Here is a 21,769-nt window from a genome sequence, read left to right on the forward strand (position 1 = left end):
GACTGTCATTAAGGATGCAATACACACATACAAACACAAATGTCAAAAGAAGGTTATTTCTAAGCATACATTTCATTGTTTTTTACAGATACTTAAATATAATCAATAAAACTATACTCTAATAAAAATATATTAATTCTGAAAACTTTTCATACATTTGATAAGTAACTTCATTCAAAATCATTGTGTGCTTCCACACCATGTGTGTGTGCAGGGGCAATGGCATCAAAGTGATGGCCACAGATATTTTTATTATATCCTATTTTACTTAACACATAAAACAAGTTAAAATGAAAGATGTTATCAATTCCACTTATATTATGAACTCTAAATTTTAAAAAAAGTAAAATATCTATTCTCATAATTTCAACAGGACAAGAATATGCTATTAAGATACTATGAAACAAGCAATATTATTCAGTTTGTGACTGCAGTTATAAAATGTGGAAAACTAATTTAAATGAATTTATATCCTCCAAATATTTCATAAATTATAATTGTCTTCAATTTCTTGATAATAATCTGAGCTCACGAATTTATTGCTATCAGTAAGACTAAAATCACAACTTCAATATATGGTAGATATATAATCTTAAGCACATGATTTATAACCAGTCTTTCTATTTACATAAAAAGAAGGGAGAGACATAGTTCAATATGAAATCTAATCAATAGTTAACTTTCCTTCACCCCCATTTTCCTTAATCTTATGTAAATCATTTTAGAAAGGTGATTTAAGAGAACAATTAATATATTTATTTGTATTTAAGTGCATAAATTTTGAGTGAACTAGTATTTATCTTTAAAATCCATTGCACTCAATATTTGATAGTACAATTATATACTGAAATGGATATATTCATGCTAATGGTATTTTAAATGCTTTCATAGATAAAATATTACAATTTTAAGCAGTGATAGTCAAACCATTATTTGAAAAGTAAATCTTAAATTTTGCTTTCACAGCTTCAGATGAATTTAAAAGTTTATAATAGCTTATCTTCTTCTATTTTAAGTTTCTGTTTTTCTTCCCTTAGCACTCACTAAACATGAATGTATGTCTAAGTAAGTCATAGCATCAATCCAAAGCTGTTTTTTAACATGCTTATAGAGACAGTCTGGGCACACTATGGTTGTTAGGACATGGAAAATATTGCTTCAATATTTTTTTTAAAAAAAGTATTATTAGAAAAGAAACTACCACTGCCCCAAATGTATACAATAAACATAGCATATGCATGCAGTGGCAATTCTATGCACTATCGCGCATGTGTGTGTGTGTGTGTGTGTGTGTGTGTGTGTGTGTGTGTGTTTGTAAAACACATGCACAAAAACATATGTAAACCTTTGCAACTGAAAACTAGCTACTGTTATCTCATAATAAAACAAAAGAACATGAAGACATTCACGTTTTATAAGCTTATATTAGTTTTGGATGTTAAAGACATACTAAGAACAAAATGTAAGGTTTATAGGAAAGGTTGAGGCATTGACATGCCCAGGCAGCATGCTCTCATGCTGGATCACATTATTAATCTATCATAACACCTCTGGAAAGTTTCAACACCTTCCAAAAACACAAAAATAAAATATTTTTCTAATAAAGTAAATAATTTGTACAATTTTTCTAAGTAGTAGGCTTAAAATCAACTTGGTAATACTATATCTTGTTTACAAATTGAGATCATATCTCAAATAAACCAACACATAATTAAAAGTCTTACAAAAATTTCAAAGGTGTAAGTCAGATAAGTCAGGCTATATTTTCCATTTATTATAATATTTGGTCATGTTTTTCTAGTATATAATGAAAAGCTAACAAAATATAATCCATTCAAGATTGTTGCTCAGATAATGCTCATGTAATTATTTTTGCAGCTGCAGAGCACAGAAGTCTAGTATTACCAATGGCTACAGGCAACCTTACATAAAACTATGAGTCCAGCTTTCTGTAATAGCAATATTTCTTCCTATACTTGTATTGAATTTTGCCTTTGGCAGAAAAATATTATAAAATGACATAAAATTTTAATCAAATAGTCCAATTTTATTAATTTATGTGTATATTTGTCAAATTCAAGCAATTGTTAACATCAATAAAAATATACTCAGAATCTACCAATTTTCAAAGTAAAGATCTTTTAAATTTTTTTTTCACCTCTTAATCAAAGTACATATCTTGTAATATTTCTTGACTTGAATCATATAATTTAAAAAGATTGAGCTAAATTTTCATAAAGAAAGTTTAATATTAATTTGAAAAATCAAAAATAAATACTTCAAGTAGGCATTAATTGAACAGATAATTAAACGGGTACTATTATATATCTATAGCATATTCTTCTTACTTATATAATTTTGTTTAATACTAGCAAATTGGTATAAAATATGTGGCCCAATAACATAGCATATATTCACTTTGTAAAATAAAACATAGTTGATATTATAGCTCAGCTGGTAGAATGTTTGTATTGCATGTATTGATCCTCAGTGAGAAAGAGGTAAACTTTGTGTTACAAAAATACCACAAGAAGACAGAAATCCTGATTTCCAATATACTGACTTCTTTTTATAATTATTTCTCCCTGAACTGAAAAAAAATATAATACCTAATCCTTTATGTTTTTAAGAAGGTCACACCACATTTGTAGAAAGATTGAAAGACTTAAGATGAGCTCCCATGCACAGCGTTCTCATAACCATAAGATCTCAGTGGTTGGACCTCAGCTCCTCAAATTACTTTTGTTCCCTAATCATGTGGTATACTACTGTGAACCACAATGCCTTTAGCTTTCTAAATCAAAGATGTTCAGTCCACCCAGGGGTCTAATGCTGTGTGGTCCAAAGTTCTTGCTTCAGAAGTTAACACAATTAAAATTTTTTCTCAGGAGACCAGAACACTCACAAAAGTAATGAAGATCCCAGTGATATTAGCAATATAATGATAACCTCAGCAATCATGGACACCTAATGAATGCCTATGATTTGAGAAACACCCACAAATAACAATTCACTTGCTTTCTATAACACATTTATGAAAAAAGTGGTTTTTAGCTTAATTACACAAATGAGGAATTTGTAAAGGCATATGGCCAAACTAGAACTTGGATCTCAAGCCATAAAGAATGCTTCTTTTAAAAGTTGCTCATTCAAAATGTCTTGTTTTGCTGTGTTTGTAATTTCAAACACATAAGCATCATGATATAGAACTAATATTTCACACATGTTCCAAGAAAACAGAAGCTAAACGAAAAGTTTCCAAACTGACTGCCCTATGGCTATCTTCAATATAGTCTATGCTTTCTTAGAGCTTTGCATGTTAGGGACAGTCCATGTCACATTTTAAGCAGTCTAAGTATCATAACTCACTACCCAGAAAAGATATTGTGTCTTATCAATGGTTCTTTTATTTCAACCAGAGCACACAACTAACAGACTGCACAATAATGTGCATTTTAATCACATATGTGCTTGTTAATTAAAAGAGGGTATCTTGGGGAAAACAAGTGAAGATTATTTTCAGCCTTGGGATATGTGTTTTTCTACTTACAAGGCTATCTTATCAACAAAACCCTGAGTCGGCCACCTGCTTGGCAAGGAACTGATGTCCTGCCTCTGCTCCACCATCTTTCCCCTGTCACCATGCAGATTCCCCTTGAGACGCTGAGCCAAAATATCAACTTTCCTCCCACGAGCTGCTTTCAGTTGGGTACTTGATGCCAGCAACAAGAAGGTCTGCCCATGCTGCCCAGGCTGATCTGGAATTGAACTCCTAAGCTCAAGCAACCCTCGCACCTCAGCCTTCCAAGTGTTGGGACTACAGGAAGGTTACTGCACCCAGCTGAAAATATCATTCAAATAAACATAGGCAAACCCTCTATGAAGTTCACTGAAGATTTCCAGTCAACTGCGCTGGAACCAGAGACACTGTCATTACAATGAATCCTGCCTGGTCACATGCCCTGCTTCCCAACTGAGAGCCACAATGGTCCTGCTGAATGCCAGGCCTCTGGAGCCCATGGGGAACAGGGTTGAACTTTCTGAATCCTGTCCTCATTAAGTTGTCATTTCCCAAACCTACCAGGCTTCCTCAAATCCTACTGCTTTCACCTGCTCTGTTCTTCCTCCAAAATCCACTTCCTTGGACTAGCACCATCGAATTGGAAAATGGCTCCTTTCCATCTGCTTCCACAATTCTTTATTCTGTCATTAATAAAATATTGTCAGAGGCTGGAGAGATGGCTCAGCAGTTAAGGCACTTGCCTGCAAAACCTGATGACTCCAGTTTGATTCCCTAACACCCAGGTAAAGCCAGATACACAAAGCGGCACACACATCTGGAGTTCATTTGCTGTGACTGGAGGCCCTGGTGTGCCCATTCTCTCTGTCTCTTTGCTTGCAAATAAATAAAGAAAATATTTTTTAAAAAATACCTTGAGTCAAATCATGGACTTTTTATGGGGAAAAGAAAAACATTAATGACACACTTGAAAAATGGAGAGTACTGAAGAAAAAGTATATTACACAAGACAGCAATGTGAGAGATGCTAAATAACATATGCATCAACCTAATACATCATTTAAATTACTTTCAAAACTGTCAAACACTTATTTAATTATTAATTCAGAGTACAGAATATATTTCACACCACAATACTTGATCTCTGTCTCAGTGCCAACTTATATGGTGACATGAAGCAATATTATTTATTTTAAAATGACTTTAACTGTTTTGCTTAACACATGTGTACTGAGATCACACTTTGTGCCTGGCAATTTTTCTATTAGATATCTCTTGTATTTTTTTTTCAAGCACAGAATTATACATGAAATGTTGATGCCTGTCAAAAGACAGTCAACATTTATTTTCTCACAAAATGTGAATTCAATTGCATTGACTACAGGTCATTTTGTGAACTGGATAAGAACACCTAGGTATATCTAACCTATCTTCCTTCTTAACTTTTAGCTCATACTAAAATATTTTTAAAATATTAAAAATATTCCATGGAGAATTCACAAAAGATAATCCATTAGAAACGAAAACAAAAATGACAGCATGTAAAATGATCTGCATCAAGTATCAACCACATCACACCACTGTTTTCTAAAGCCAAAAACTGTTTAAAGAAATATGTGGAAGCATGGATCCTGTGCAAAGTGATGACTTCATGGTGACATTTTCCTAAAGGATATATGCCTAGGCTTTTTTCAAACAGACACTGAATATATCTATGGCTAGCTTTCACTTACTATGTCATCTTGTACAAGTGTTTTTAATAACATCCCACCCTCTTTTAAAACCTTAAATTATGCTTTGGTTACAACTCTGAAAGAAAAAGATGCTGGAAGAAGCACTTATTTTCTTAACTGCTGCGGCTTCTGAAGATTTCACCAACTCTTATGCTCAGTCAAGGAAAGACACACTTTTTAAAATTTTTTATTTATTTATTTGAGAGCGACAGACACAGAGAGAAAGACAGATAGAGGGAGAGAGAGAGAATGGGCGCACCAGGGCTTCCAGCCTCTGCAAACGAACTCCAGACGCGTGCACCCCCTTGTGCATCTGGCTAACGTGGGACCTGGGGAACCGAGCCTCGAATCGGGGTCCTTAGGCTTCAAGGGCAAGCGCTTAACCGCTAAGCCATCTCTCTAGCCCAAGACACATATGTTTTAGGTGAAAGGTAAATGTTCCTAGTCATCTAGTGCTGATAGGCGTCAAACACTGGTCAATGCCAGGGGAAAGCTGTGCATAAACTATTGCAAGTCGAAAGAGATGCCACAGCTAAGGAGAAAGCTACTTAGCTGCACATGGTTTCTTTACCTAAAACACACAGTGGGGCAAGATGAGTGAACAAAAGTGAATTCTGCTGATTTTCAGTAGCACAGAACTGCAGCTACGCCATCCTTGGTGTTGTTTTGTTTTGTTTGTCTGTTGTTTTCTTTGAGCTGCTGGGTATCAAATTCAAGACCTTTCATCTAGGCAAGCACTCTGCTAGGGTGCTATACACTCCATCCAACCCTGGTCTATGGTGTTTAGATTTACTTCCACTTTGGTCACATTCAAACCACATTTCAATTCTGCAGAAACCTGGACACCATAATGATGCTTCCTACCCTTCAAGTCTGGAGCATGCCTAGGGTTTGTGACAATGGCACTAATTTATCAAGACAAACAATATTTAGTTTGGCATGCTAGATTTATGTAAAATCTGTAATGAACTCCAAGGAAAAGAGTATATTAATAAGCAGCAACATTCAAATGGGTAAAATCCAGCACACTTAAGAGTCAGAGGGAACATGAATATTATATCACCAAAATGAAGGAACTCAAATGGCTAAACTCGCACCTCCTATCATAAAGATGTCAGGGATCTACTAATGTTTGTATATTATTCAATTAAATACAAATTATAAATGTAATAAATTTATTAATGTAAAATACAACATTCATTGAATAGAGTTTTAAATGTTAGCAGTATTTGTTGATATATATGAGTTAGACAACAGAAGTCAGGAATATCAGAATCTCAAAGATTCACTATGCTATGATTTTGATAGCTATACTCACAATGACTTAGTCATACAAAGCAGTTTTACATTCTATCTTGATAGGGTTATTAGGAAAACTAATTATTTGATGTTTATACAGGACTTGCCATTTTTATGGTGCATTACATCTGTGAAGAAGTATTGCTATTAGTCACTCTGTGAGGAATTGCCAAGTTCTCAGCTGCCAGTACAAATGGGATGGAGGACAAAGAATGCCATTGATGAGGGTTTCTAAGTGCCAGAGTGAAAGTCACACTCAGGAATCGCCTGGCAAGGTTAAAAAAACACAGACAGAATGAGGATATCTGAGCTACGGGACCCTGATTAGAGCAAGACAGGCATGCATTCTTTCTTTCAGAAAATCAACTTTATATTTAGTGACCTGCACTCCCAGAGTCCTCAGTTGATGGAACAGACTTGTGTAATTATTGTCTGGCTCTTTGGATTTCAAGGGCAACTCCATGAAAACAAAAAAATGTGGCATCAGTTATGCATATTCTTTGCCCAGGACAATGCTTCTAACAGAGGATGCATGCAATGAGCGAGTAGAGTACACTGTTTTTTTTTAGGGGGGGGAGGGGTGTATGCACATGTGGGTATAGATGCATACAAGCGTATAGGCAATAAGAGAATGTTGGGTGTCCTTCTCTATCCCTCAAAAAAGTCTCTCACTGAACCCAGAGCTTCTGTTTTCAGTCAGAGGTGCCAACCAGCCAGTCCCAGAGATTCTCTCACCTTGGCTCCCTATTGGACTGGACTTTTTGTCATGTGTGCCATTTACATAGAGGCTGAGGAAATGAACTCAAGGAATTTCAGACATATGTGCTTGGGTGGCAAGAGTTCCTACTTTGCTGAGCTAGTTGCCAGTCCTAGAGTACACTTTTTATGTATTAAGCACTGGATATGAAATGGTCACTTGAATTTGTAAGAGTCCTATGAGCATGATGCCTTAGGTGCAAGGAGGTAGATAGACAATATTGAGCTCAATTCTGTACACGCACAAAACACACCCTGTTATAATTATGATAAACTGTCACAAAAGAACAAATCACTGCATGAGATAGTAACAACACATGGAATTTAGATTGGAGGTGAGAAACACTGAGAAAGTGAGAGAGAAAGCTGCACAATAAGAAGTTATCCTGGGGAAGCACATTGTAGGAAGAGGACATAGTCCAGTTTGAGGGGAGTCTGGCTTCTATGGGAAGTCTGCACGACTTGGGCCCTGGGGAGCAGTCATGTTGGCAGCTGTGTGACAGGAGCTTGTCAGGGGAGGTCGGGCCGGTGTTCTGTACACAGCAGCCCTGGTAAAGAGTCAACTTCTTATCCATGTCCCAAAGACGTACCAATTTGCCAAGCAGAGTAGTTTTGTGATGGAACTGCTATACTGAAATGTTCCCTCTGGGTGCTCTGAGAATGATGCATCAAGGGAAAGCAAGGACAGTGGACAAACCAAGTATGCTAAGGGGAAAACAGGTTGATAATGTAGTTATACTGCTGCTGGGTTAGGAGAAATGAGGACACATTAGAAGTGCCTTTTGTAGGTCAAAATCAAATGGATTTCTTATGATACTGAAATGGTCAATGGTAGAGATCAAAAATGATACCTACATTCCTTGTACACATAACTGAACACACCATTTTAAGGGATAGGAAAATATACAGATAATATGTAAGTAAACTCTCTAATGGAGAAGAATAGGAAGATATAACAAGATGATAATAGAAGGATAATGTGAAAACCATTTCATTTATTAACATATTATGTTTTTACACTTACCCTTAATATTTGATTCAGAATTCATTTTGATTGACTTGAACCTTTATGTGACCATAATCTAAATCTCAGTTGCAAGCTGATAATATCTCTTGATAAACTAACATTTGGTATAAATTTTAGGATGACATATTTTAATTTAATTTAATGCAGATCATATATTTTTAGCTAGCTGAAAAAAATAAAAATAATATATATGGGTAATATTAATATGGATAGAATATATATATATATAATAGATATATAAAATGTAGTATCTATATAATTGCAAGTATTTATTTATTTATGAGAGATAGAGGCAGATATACAGAATGGGCACAATAAGGCCTCCAGCCACTGCAAACAAACTCCAAAAACTTGTGCCACCTAATGATTATAAAATCACCTCAAATTTGGGTCCTTAGGCTTTGTAGGCAAGCACCTTAATAGCTGAACCATCTCTCCAGCCTAATCTTGACAGCCTTAAAAAAATAATTTGTTCATTTGTGCATGTATGAGTTTTCCAAGTCCTCTTGCCACTATGAAGAAATAGCAGGCACTTGTACCAATTATTGCATCCAGCTTACATGGGTACTGAGGAAGTGAACCTAGGCTCAAAGGCTTTGCAAGCAAGTGTCTTTAGCCTCTGAGCAATCTTCTTATCTGATCTAAGACACATCCAACACTGATATTAACTAGCCTGCTTCTCTACCACTTCCAAACACAGCATGTGAAGACCGGCTGCCACTTTGAGCTGACAAGTGGAGGAGTGGTGCCCTTTCTAGCATTGCTGATTTCAACTGCACACAGGCTCCACTGTAGCTCATTTACGCACATATTCCCTGGTTCTCCATATGACATCCTTCACTCACTCCCACCTCCCACAGCAAGCAAGGACACAAAGTCAGGCATCAGAGGGCCAAGGCGCTCAAGGCAGCGCTGTGTGTCACTGCACATACACAGGATTCAATCCCAGCCATAAAGGTTTCCATATTTTATTATTATAAGGACTTTTAGGTTTTATAAAGTACTGAAAAAGAGTACAATGTTTTCTCACTAAAATATCTTCTGAGAAACAAGGGTAGTTCAAAGAAGTGCAAACACAAGTGCTTCTTTATCTATGAAAGCCCAGGAGAACCAAAGTTTTCAGATTTTACTAGATGGCGGTGGTGGGAGCAATGTAACTATAACAGTCTCAAGGGAGAAAATTCCTCACAGTTTAAAATGATCTTGTTAAAATCTCCCTAGCAATTGTGAGGCACTAAAAAAATAGCTATTGGATTAAAAAAAAAATCTTCTCACCAAGGTATTTTTGTGCAGCATAATTAGGGCTGCCAATTATAACATTTCCCCTAAAAAACCCAAAGGAATATTTCAGTGATAGAAAAAAAAAGTCTAAATAGTACACACAGGGCCACATCATCTAAACAAAAAGGTCTTTAATTGGTGACAATCTGCCCTAAATCACTATGACCATTTCCGAACATAACAGCTCTCAGATCTGTTCATTCCTTGTATCTTCCGCTATCATGGGCTGTCTGGGGCTTCAGCATGATAATGGCGAGCACCTAACAGGCTTTTCAATCTCCAAGGACCATAACAAGCATGCAATTGTGCAGCTACGTTAGCTGCCTTTTCCTAACAAACTGCAGAGCCCTTGGGAGAGTCTGCACAGCCTTCAACTCTCTGGCACATAAGTCTTGAAAACCTCTTTTTGCTGAGAGCTGCTAACACACTAACAGGCCCTATCTAAAGGTACTAGGGATTAAGTTAGCAGAAAAATAAATCATTTTATAATCTTAATAATTATATACACACACACACACACACACACACACACACACACACATCTGTGTTATGCAATATAAAATGTATTCCCACTCACAAAGTTTTAGAAGGAAAAGAATATGAAACATGGTAATTAAATAAAAATACATAATATTCCTATGAAATATTTTTTAATGCTAACTAACTTGTTACTTTTTTTTTTTAAATCAGGTAATGCAATGATTTCAATGCAGGGAATATTTTGTTATATAAAGTATATATTTGGGTTGAGGAGACAGCATAGAGGTTAAAAGCACTTATTTGCCAAAACTGCTGACTTATGTTCAAGTCCTCAACCATCCACATAAAGCTAGATATAAAGTGGCCAGTGTCTGCGGTCCCAATGAGCCTATCCTTCTAATATCTGCCACATATAATGACAGGTGCTGGCAGGAGAATCTGAAGCGCACAGAACAGCTAGTCTGGTGTTTAGTTGTAGAGGAAAGAAATCTTTTCTCATAGGAGGTGGAATAAGAGCACAGACACCTTGAGGTTGGCCTCTGACCTTTTCATGTACTCTGCCGCACACATATACCCATGCCAGCACTTGGGAGGCAGAGGTAGGAGGACCACAATGAGTTTGAGGCCACCCTGAGACTAAACAGTGAATTCCAGGTCAGCCTGGGCCAGACTGAGACCCTACCTCAAAAAATAAAAGAATATAAAAAAAAAAATTCTACCAGACTTTCTCCCATGAACCTCAATGCCAGCCTCGGGTGAGTTAACTAAATGCGACACCCATGGACTCAACAATGTGAAGGTCAGCGCACATCGTGGAGTTACTAACGTCAGTCTGAGAGGAATGGCACGACACTTGCTCTTTCTCTGACGCACCTGGCTTACGTAGAGGAGAGTCCTGTATATGTCACGGGATGCCTTAAAGATTTGCCTTCACCTGTCATCCACTACCATGCCTGATGGTGTAATGGTGGCCCTTGCTGCTTGACATCAGATGCTGACATCTCCCTCATCCACAATAACCTGGAAAGTGGTCTTCTTGCCAAAGCCTTCAACAGCACCATGACATCTTGCTGTGCTTGCATCCCTATGTGGAATGCCTATAGATTTCAGGTGGGTGGATTCTTCTTGTGCTGAATAGAGAATGAAACTAAAATAATGTTGATAACAACAAGACAGGAGAGGAACAAGCAGGCTCAACTGATACAGAGTGGTAGTTAAGGATTAATGAACAGTATCTCAAGGCTAGGACGTCACCCAAGTCAAGTTCAAAGGCAACAAATGTCCCCATCTCCCCTGTTTAAAAATACATAAGTACATTATTTTAAAGATAATATAAAAGCAACAGAAAAAAATGGTGAATAAAACTAGTTACATTCCACAAAAGATTTAGTTGTTAATATATCCATTGAGTTAAAAAAAATAAAATAAAACTGAGGAAATGTTCCTAAACTTCCTATCCTGGAGATTTTTGTACCACAGAAAGTTCTGGTACTCTAAATGGTCCTTAGTTATAAATCGAAAACAATGAAAACACAAAAATCAAGAAGAAATGAAGAAATTCCACAGAAATTCTCATAAAAGTAGTTTCAGGAGTAATAGAGATATAGAATGAGAACTTGTAAAGTGTAAAATTATCATACCTTTATACCTTTGAAATCTACAGTAACCAGGTATGAACCTCTGTTCAAAATAAGGCCCCCACTCCCTTTCCAGAAAGTCAAAGGTTTTCTAGAAATTTGCAATACTCCCATGTTATTAATTAATGAAACCACAACCTAAAAGCATGGCATAAGTGGGGGACAATTAACTTTCAATGAAGTTGGCTGAAATTCCATAAGTTTAAGTTGATATTTCTAGCTGTTATATTCTTAATTATAAAATTTAATGACAAATAATCTCAAGCAAATGAACAAATCTAATCAGCATCTTTAGTTTGGTGAATAAAAATTTATTTGCCAGGTGCCTGTAGACCAAAAAATCTTATGTGATCAAGTAAAAACTGGGAATGTAAAATGCAAGACCTCGGTGAAATGGAGGAAGGGCAGAGGGCTTCTCTGGACAGTTTACGACCTCTGCTTATAATGAGGGACAAATGGTTCCAAGGACAAACTTAACATAGCAGTTTATGAAAATATCTTACAAGTAATGTAAAGAACTATAAAATCATTAACAACTTGGGGTGGAGGGAATACAAAGAAAGCTCTGAGATTTTGCAATGCTTGCAGTTTTGAGTTAGTTTTCTCTTTTAACAGACCCCAGTTGGAATGGCAACATTTTTTGTAAATTAAGGTTTTGTTTTCCAAGGAGCAGCTGTAACTTTGGCTGTCTTATAAAACCTTTTATTTTTCTAAGTGTTGAAAGACAGTTCTATTTCTACTGAACCAAAGTTTATAAGTAGTCCATAAAACTTCTGATTATCATAAAACTCTAGCCCATAATTTAAATGTGTTGATAAATCTGTTTTCTAAATAATTGATTGGCTTTTTGACATATATGGAAAATACATACCATCTCTACATCAGCAACTCTTTTGATAATAACATTTTTAAAAAACAAGCATCTCAACAAATCTTAGTTATACATGCCTTATCAATTAGTATAAGTAAATAGAGAATTGCTTATTGATTGTGTATACTTTTTTCAGGTACAATTGATAATTTTGACAAAAAAGGGCATAACTTAACTGAAATTACTAATTAAAATTAAAATTCAAGTCTTAAAGTCATTGTCATAGCTTCCTATATGCAAAGCATTATTTTTATACTGTAAATTCTGACTTTGTAAAGTAAATATGGTGCTCAGCTAACTTGATGTTTCTAGGTTTCATACTACATACTGAGCTTAGAGAACCTAGTTTTATTAAGTTGCATAGATTTGGTTGAAAAAGAAAACATAAAGAACTTTCTAGGTCTAAATAGGTTCCCTTGGCTTTTAACAAATCTCTCAGGAAATAAGTAAAAGGCCTACTTTAAATGCATGATTATTTTTAGTTGACAATAACCTATGATTATTAGATGAGGGTTTAAAATTCCGGCATATGGCACAAATCCACAGTCTTAATGAGAAAAAAGCTGAGTCATTTTAAAGATTATTTATGAGTTTAACAAAGAGTACTATAGAAAAACATAGAATGCCTTTTGACCTAAATATCAAAAGACAGGAAGTTATAAAATTAAAAACACATTGTTGGTCCCGCCCACTATCAATTATATTTGTAGCTATTCTTCTTGACCACTGATTGGTGTTAACTTCATTGGTATAAAAGAAAAGTTTATGTGAACATATAGTGGTCTATAATGAATATCATTAACATATCAATGCCTGTAAACATAAGATATACCAGCATTTCTCAAACACATTTCTTATTTTTCATTTTGTGTTTTTAGTCTCTGAACTAGAAAAGCATTTTACTTGAGTCATGCATATTTGAGTCTTAAAGTTCTCTTAACTTTCAAATACTAATAAAATATAATGACCAATATTTCACCTAAGAAAAATCAGTTACGTTTAATTATTATGATTAAAAGGAAAACTTATTTTAAGATTTGCCGATTTTATTGTTTTTACAAACAATTTATGTGGGTTCATCTTTATGATATTTAAGTGACACCATTTCTCTTTCTGAGGTGAATCAAAGGAAGGCATTCCAAACCATCATAAAAAGTAAACAAAACACCACAACCAATAATTATACAATGTGCAAGACTGGAAGGGATCTGAGGAAAATGAACTTGGCACCATACCACAAAACTGACATGAGAGACATACGTGAATTTTACTTCCAAATACTACAAATAATGGACAGCTTCTATAACTATAATTAATTGATCTAAGTAACACTTGAAATAAACACTGCCATACTTCTCACAGGAATAATCTCTGGCTAAAGGAAAAGACTGGCAATGAAAACATCCTCTCTGTCAGTGAAGAGTTGCATAAATATACTGTGAGTAGCAAAGTAACACTTAAACAAAGTAGAGACAAAAGGAAAGGTAGGTTAATAAATTAATGTCTAGTAAATTTTGGTACCCTATTGGTTCATAATTTACAGCAATTATAGAAGGCTGTCTGCACTGAGAAACTATTGGAATATTTTCACCTCGGAACTTAATATCCAACTTAAATATCTTGAGACTTGAAAGGGGTAGTACTTTGTCATCTGTAATTACAAATTCATATGTCGATCTTCCAGTTATACTCAAAACGGAACTGTATTCTGAGGTTACTGTAACTTTTAGCTACCTAGATTTTACACAAGTTCATTATGAGACTTGATAACATATTTAATTTCTTACTATGAAGCAGTCAAACAAACAAAAAAAAAAAACCCAAAGTCTCCATTAATCATGAAACCACCTTTATTCCACAAGAAAAATGAGCTAAGCTCCACCCAAAGTCCACCTTCACCTCGTCTTTCTTTTCTAACCAGACCCCATGTCTCATTTCCACCCTAGCAAAAGGCTGTTTGTTGTGAATTAGGTGGGCTTAATCAGTTAAGTTACACTGAGCAATAAAAGCTTTATAAAGTAACTGGACATGGTGACACATGCCTTTAATCCCAGCACTATGGAGGCAGAGGCAGGAGGATCCAGTTCAAGGCCAAACTAGGAATACACAGTCAGTTACAGGTCAGTCTGGGCAAGAGAGAGACCTACATTGGAAAAAGAAAATAAAAGTTTTAAAGTAGAAGTTGAAGACATGTTACAATGTCTTAAAGGAATTAATTTTTGTGACAAGAAAATTGAAATTAATGGGTTTGGATGTGGATTCTTTTCTAAAATATTTTTTGAGCATGTGTGGGTACAGTGTGTGCGTGGAGGGGGTTCCAAAAGTCAATGCTGGGTATCTTGTTCAATTGCTCTCCCCAGTATTCTCTGGGACAGGTTCTCTTATTGTACCTAGGCCTCCTTGTTTGATCTCGATGCTCACCAGCAAACCTCCAGAATCCTCCTGCCTCTGCTTCCCGAGCACTGAGCTGGCTGCCATGTGTTTCTGTGTCTGGATTTGCACAGGTGCTGGTGGTGGAAATCAGGTCCTCACACTTATGCAGCAAAACAACTTACCCACTGAGCAATCTCTGTAATCCCTAGATGTGGAGTTTCAATAGGTAACTATGTTTTTTGAAGGCAAGGAAGGGTTTTACGTGAATCTGAAGAATTAGTTCAATAGATGGTGTATAGATTTCTAGTTTGGAGACACAAAATAAAAAGATAATCCAGGCATTTCCTGGTCTTATTTTATGTGTATGTTATTTGATTTCTAGCATGCTCTGGCTAAAGAATTTAGGACTTTCTTATTACTCCAAGTCTTCATTTTAGAGATGGAAAACCTGAGTTTAGAAAGTCAGTAATGGGTTTAATGTGAAAATAATTCAAAAGAAAAGAAAGTTCCCCAGATTCTAATTAGACTACCATGAGTCAATGACAACATGAGCAGATTCCAAAGCTAACAAAAAGCCTTGACGTTTTTTAAAAAGAAACTTGTTTAACATCTTTTCTTTTTTTGAAGTGGACTTGAGAGAAGCAGCTCTAAGTAGGGATTTCATGAAAATCCTCGGCAGGCAGGAGATTTGATCAAAGTGGTTCATGGAGAAAGGGTTGCTTATTTCATAGTTTCCTCCTTAAAACAATCCTAATAAGCAGAAGACAACCATGTTAGTATGCTAAGTAATACCACAGCTTTAGGTATTAGCCACAAGAGGAAACTAACTAAAACCAACTCTCTAGGAACCACTTAAATTCCATACTGTAACTGTTAGTTTATTTCCAAGCTTTGGAATTTCCTTCTTGGGCTTATGAATTTAGACTGAAGACAGTGTCATCATAATCGCTGGCTGTCACAGAGATAGAAGTCCTGTGATGATCAAATGATGGCTCATTCTATCACCATTCTGTCACCATGGCAGATTTAAAATCTGACAGTCCTTGAGGACTGATGATTTAGGTTAGACTCAAAAATTATTTGATGATATGTATGACATTTTTAAGTAAAAAAAAAAAAACTATCAAGAAACATAATGGTAATCTTAATTCAAATTGTAGTACTTCATTAACAAATCAATATCCATTATTTTTGACAGGGTCTTATGTAGCCCCAGCTGGCTTTGAACTCACTGTGTAGTAGAGGATCTTGAACTTTTGATCCTCCTGCTTTCATCTCTCAATGGTTGAGATTACAAGGTTGTACCACTATGGCCAGTTTTATGCCATGCTGGGGATTAACACAGAGCCTCGTGCATATTAAGTTGGGAAGTCTGTCAGTGGAGGTATATTCCCAAGATGCCATTTAGATATTTTTCAAATGTGTATTTTAGGATTATAGATTTATTGTTATAACTATACATAGCTCTTCACTATTAATTTTCTTGTGGTATTAGATCTTCAAGAGGAACAGATGTAGACTATTATGTTATTATTATTGTCTACTTTAATTCTTACAGGGAAGGAAACTAACTTTACTTGGAACTGGGTCCAACCATAGTTTTGATTATACGTAGAACAAAGTGCAGACTCATCTTCAAAGAATCATTTATTTGTAAGACAAACTTTACAAGGAACTCAAAGATATCATTTGAAATTCATAATTTACATTTATGAATATTAAATTTATAATTAAAATATATTTGAATTTTTGAAACATTTTAAATTCACATATGCAGAAATGTTACCCATTATACTACAGAAAATACATTATGATACTTTTGAACAGATGAAAGAAAACAGTTCACATCCACAAAGGTTAAGAGGAAAAGTAGGTTTTAGGTTAGTGCAGCAAGCACTAGTGTGAACAGAACAGCACACTAATAGGGTGGTCATTCACAATGTCATGACATAAATCCATGAGGAAGAAAACGAGTTCCGGTCTGGTCTTATTTTATCATGGGCCTAAATACAGGGCAGAGCTTGTTAAACAGATGGCACCCAGGATTTCTCAATGAATTCAGCATCTGTGTGTACAAGTTGCATAAATGCCAATTAAAATGTGTCCGAGTAAATTTACATCCCTTGCTGATAGAAAGCAAGCCAATTTTGTTGGCTCAGGATCAAGGTTAAACTTAATCATCTGCTGAACTTGTAGCAAGTTGCTCTCAAACTATACAGAAATTCCCTGAGAAATAATAAAAGAGAACTCCTATTGATTTGTATTTATTTACATTCATAACTCATTTCTAAAGCCTTGGAGTAGAGCTCAAAGGAAAAACGTTTACTATTTGTATGACTTGGCTAAGTCTATTTTGGACCACATTTCTAACAAATACCTCTTTGATTAAAATGCTTGCCTGAATAAATTTCCCTAACCTCCTCATTGAAACTCCCTAGTTAAGATAATTTTGTATAAAAATTATCCCTTCAAAATGATCTTGAACAAAAGAAAAAGGTATTTTATGGTAGGCCTATCATTTACAGAGGAAAGAACGGGGCCTGAGCCTCGGACGACCAGGCAGCTATGACATCACTGAAAGCAATTCATCGTAGGGCCCCACAGAAATATCATTTAGGAGTGTCTTTCTGACCCAGTACATTTTTTTTCTTTTTTTATTAATTAGTTTTGTATTCAGCAAATACAGTCAGTTTGGTACCATCATTAGGCTCATCCGTGACCTACCCCCTTCCCTTGGCCCCTCCTTGTTGAGGTATATGGGTCATGCATTGCATCACCCTAATCCCCCAGAACCTTTAGGCCTACCTGAAGATTTGTTAGGCTACATTTAGTGTTTTTAAATTACAATCTTTCAACATCTATAATCATTTTAGAGTGAAGATCTTATCTTGTATTTAATGAATATATTTCAAAGGACATTGCATAGGCATTAAATATATACTCAATGTAAAATAGTATATCATATATAAAAGTGATTAATAACTGACCACTGATCTCACAACACTTAACCCACAACTCCACTGAGCAGTGTCCCCAGCACAATGGGGGAAGGGATGAGGGATGATACGAACACATGATGTATCCATACTAAGTACGCCCTTATATAATAAAGTTTTTAAAAATTCCATGCAATTACTTATTATGCCTCTAATAAAAGTGGTTAGAAATCAATAATTGAGCATTTAGAAGGTTTTGTGTTGAGCACTTAATCCCGTTCTATCCTTTTAAAAACGGGAAGAATATTCATTGTTTGCAAATCCAGAACCTGACACTTAAGGTTATGTCACTTGCTGATTATATGGAGAAACCAGGATTACTCCTGAAGTCTAGCAGATGCCCATGTGTTGTGTTGAATTTATAAGTAGGAACTATGTATCTTTTCCCAAAGTACAAAATCATACAAACATGTAATGAGATCTAAATAAATTAGTAACATTTATTCATCAGCTATGAAAAGCAGAGTCAGTATTCTTTGAATCCAAGAATAGCATATCAGTAACGCTGCCGAGGACTAAAGTTAGCAATGTGTTATATGTTTATTTCACTAATTATCACAGAACACAGATGAGCTTTCATGGGTGGGAGAATCGAGTATTATTGAGGTACAAATACATATGTTTAATATAAAAATCAGTTCTCTCATATGCAAACAAGAATCACCCAACAAAAGGATGTTCTGTTTTAAAACAGTTCTTTCTTGAAAAAGGAGTATATAGGAACCAACATGGTTATTTATTTGATTCATATTTTAAATAATAAAACTGTTATCTAAGTTGATGAGAAAATCAATACTGTGAGATGTTTCAGATGTTTATTTTTAACCAATGCCTTTTAAGAAATTTTTCACAATAAATACAAAAACAGCTCAAATACGAATCTCCTATATTTTTGGATTAGTGGTTACTGATAGAAAAAGAAATAATCATGATAGGTAGGCATGTTCAACATTCACTACTGCATGCTAGACCACCCTCAATACTCATCCTTCCTCATTAGTAATGGCTCCTTTTCTACCGTTTGTGACATACAGTGGGTTCACAATAATGTTATCCTCATTACACATTCATCAGTGATAGCACTGATTTGATTTTTCCCCAATATTTATATGCTTGTTTTATATGTCAACGTGGGGGTAAGTGTGGGCACGTGTGCTTCACAGTGCAAAGTGTGTAAGGAGGACAGAGAACAACCGTGTGTTTCAGTCCTCATCTTCCAACCCTGCTGGACACTGGCTCTCTTCTTCACCATTGTGTATACCAATCTGGCTGCAGTACAAACTTCTGGGGATTCTCCTTTCTCCATATCCCATCTCACAGTAGGCACATTGAGATGATAGATGCTCATGCTACAATGTCTGGCTTTGTATGGATTCGAGAGATTCCAACTCAAGTTAGCATGCTTGGATTGAGTCATCACCCCAACCCTGAAGTGTTTTACTATCAATTCTTCTTGATACCTGCACTGTGCTCTAACATTTGCTCCTCTTTGGTTATCTGGAGTCAGGCATTGTTTCTTTCACAGTGAGGAGATCAATGGGTAGGTTTTTCAATAAACAACATCATTTCCTTTAGAAAACAATTCTGAGAGCTGTTATCATTTTCATTATCATTTATTAATGTACACATTTTGCCCAAAGAGTAAAAACTTAGTATGTGGCTGAGGAGAAACTCAGTAAACTGTGTCCCCAGCAAAATTCCTTTGATTTATCTATTCTCTAGTCATTTAGTTGGATCTAATATTATACCAATCATACCTACAAAAAGCTAAAATAATGGCACAATTTCAGTACCCTTACCATCTAATATTTTCATGGATCAAAATCCATTCATCTGGGTCTAAAAAGTAAATGCATCAAATGCTTTTTTCAAAAATATTTTTGTTTATTTATTTGAGAGCGACAGACAGAGAAAAAGAGGAAGAGAGAGAAAGAATGGGCACACCAGGGCCTCCAGCCACTGTAAACAAACTCCAGATGCATGTGCCCCCTTGTGCATCTGGCTAACGTGGGACCTGAGGAAATGAGCCCCTAACCGGGGTCCTTAGGCTTCACAGGCAAGCGCTTAACCGCTAAGCCACCTCTCCAGTCCCAAATGCTTTTCATTTTTATTTTAGAGAGAGGTAGAGAGAGAGAATGACAAATGGATATAGAGAGAGAATTGCTGTATCAAGGCCACAGCCACTGCAATTGAACTTCTGATGGTTGTGCCACCTAGTGGGCATGTGCAACCTTGCACTTGCCTCACCTTTGTGTATCTGGCTTAGGTTGGATCTGGAGAACCAAACACGGACCCTTAGGCTTTGCAGGCAAGTGCTTTAACCACTAAGCCAGCTCTCCAGGCCAAATGCTTTATTTTTATTATACCAAAGATACTTTGTATGACATTATTTCATAAGAATTAAATCAAGTACTTTATGGTTATTAAAGAAAACTCACTTTAGCATATACACCTTGGTAAATACGTAGTTTTATAAACAAACAACAAAATATTTCAATTTTTTTCCTCTGTTGAACAAATATTTAAGAATAGTATTTATTAACACTAATACTTCCTGAAATGAGATTATTCTCTATAAATAAAGATATTCAGAGATGGCATTCCATTTAACTTGCTAAGTATGAAACATGTGAAAATATAGCTAGTATTTTCAACAGATATTATATATGTATATGCATTAAAATCTATAGGTAATTAAATAATAGTCCTCAGAGCACATCATACAGTATAAATTTTATGTATAACTTTACATGTCTAAGAATGGATGTGTCCAATTTTTATACCTCTGACATTCTGATTTATGACTTCTACATTGAACAAATACATGTATTATCTTATGCCCATGTATCTTTTCAGAGGAGGGCAATTTGTACTCAACATAAAACAAAGCTGATTAGCTGGTAAACTATCCCATGGAATTCTGTTGGCCAGCTTATCTAATAGAAGGTTTTCCACTAAATTACCCAGATGATCACAAACCTTGGACAATTACATCCCAACCAGCTCATGTGAGTAATTGCTAGGGAGGAAAATTGCAGCAAGTATAAGTGTGCAGATGTTCAGGTTCAGATGACCAAACAAAACAAGGGGCTTTCTCGTCCATGATAAATTCTACGTATATAGTACATTTTGTTCTGTCGTACATGATTCATATGTATTTAGTACAACAAAGTTATGAAGTAGAATGAGTCTGGTCGGCTTTCAAAGCCTGTGCTAAAAGACTGGTTATTTCCTTTGCAATACCACTTCAGTCAACAACCAATAATTTAGTCACGGGCCAGACAAAGAGGCAAAGTTCCAGAATAAGGAGCAATAGCACATGCCTTTAAATATTGCAAAGGTCTTTAATCAGCTGCTGAGAAGAAAGAAAAATCCCAATGACCCCAGCTTGAAAGCATTCAAAACACTTCCCTGTAACAAGCTTGCCTTGTGTTCGGGTGCTGTGCCACAGTATTTCATTTTATATTAGTCCTCTGGCCTGTGTTCTGCTCTATTGTTCATAACAGAATTATTGTTTGGGAACCATTTTTGGCCTTCGATTGAAAGGTGTTTTTTTTTTTTTTTTTCTTTATTCCTCAGTCACCTCAGCTATTGATTTAACTGGTTCTTGCTAAAGTCTAGAAACAGATTCTGTCCAATGAGCGTTCTCAGTGGTTGAGAGCTCACAGGACTCAAGGGGTAATCAGGAGGGGAGACAGCAGTTCTGCATAACCACTTACGCACACTTCTAAATTGGAAGCACTCCCATGGATTTAGAATCACCTATTTATTATTACATGGTGTATTTACTATGTCG

General features: G+C 35.6%; 1 protein-coding gene across 7 annotated transcripts in view; it reads right to left on the reverse strand.

Moving 5' to 3' along the window:
- Robo1 (roundabout guidance receptor 1) overlaps nt 1–21,769 on the reverse strand; it is a 1,243,546-nt gene that overhangs the window by 149,104 nt on the left and 1,072,673 nt on the right. The gene's annotated exons all lie outside the window — the stretch shown is intronic.

Source organism: Jaculus jaculus, chromosome 4 (genome assembly GCF_020740685.1).
Source record: "Jaculus jaculus isolate mJacJac1 chromosome 4, mJacJac1.mat.Y.cur, whole genome shotgun sequence".
NCBI lineage: Eukaryota > Metazoa > Chordata > Mammalia > Rodentia > Dipodidae > Jaculus > Jaculus jaculus.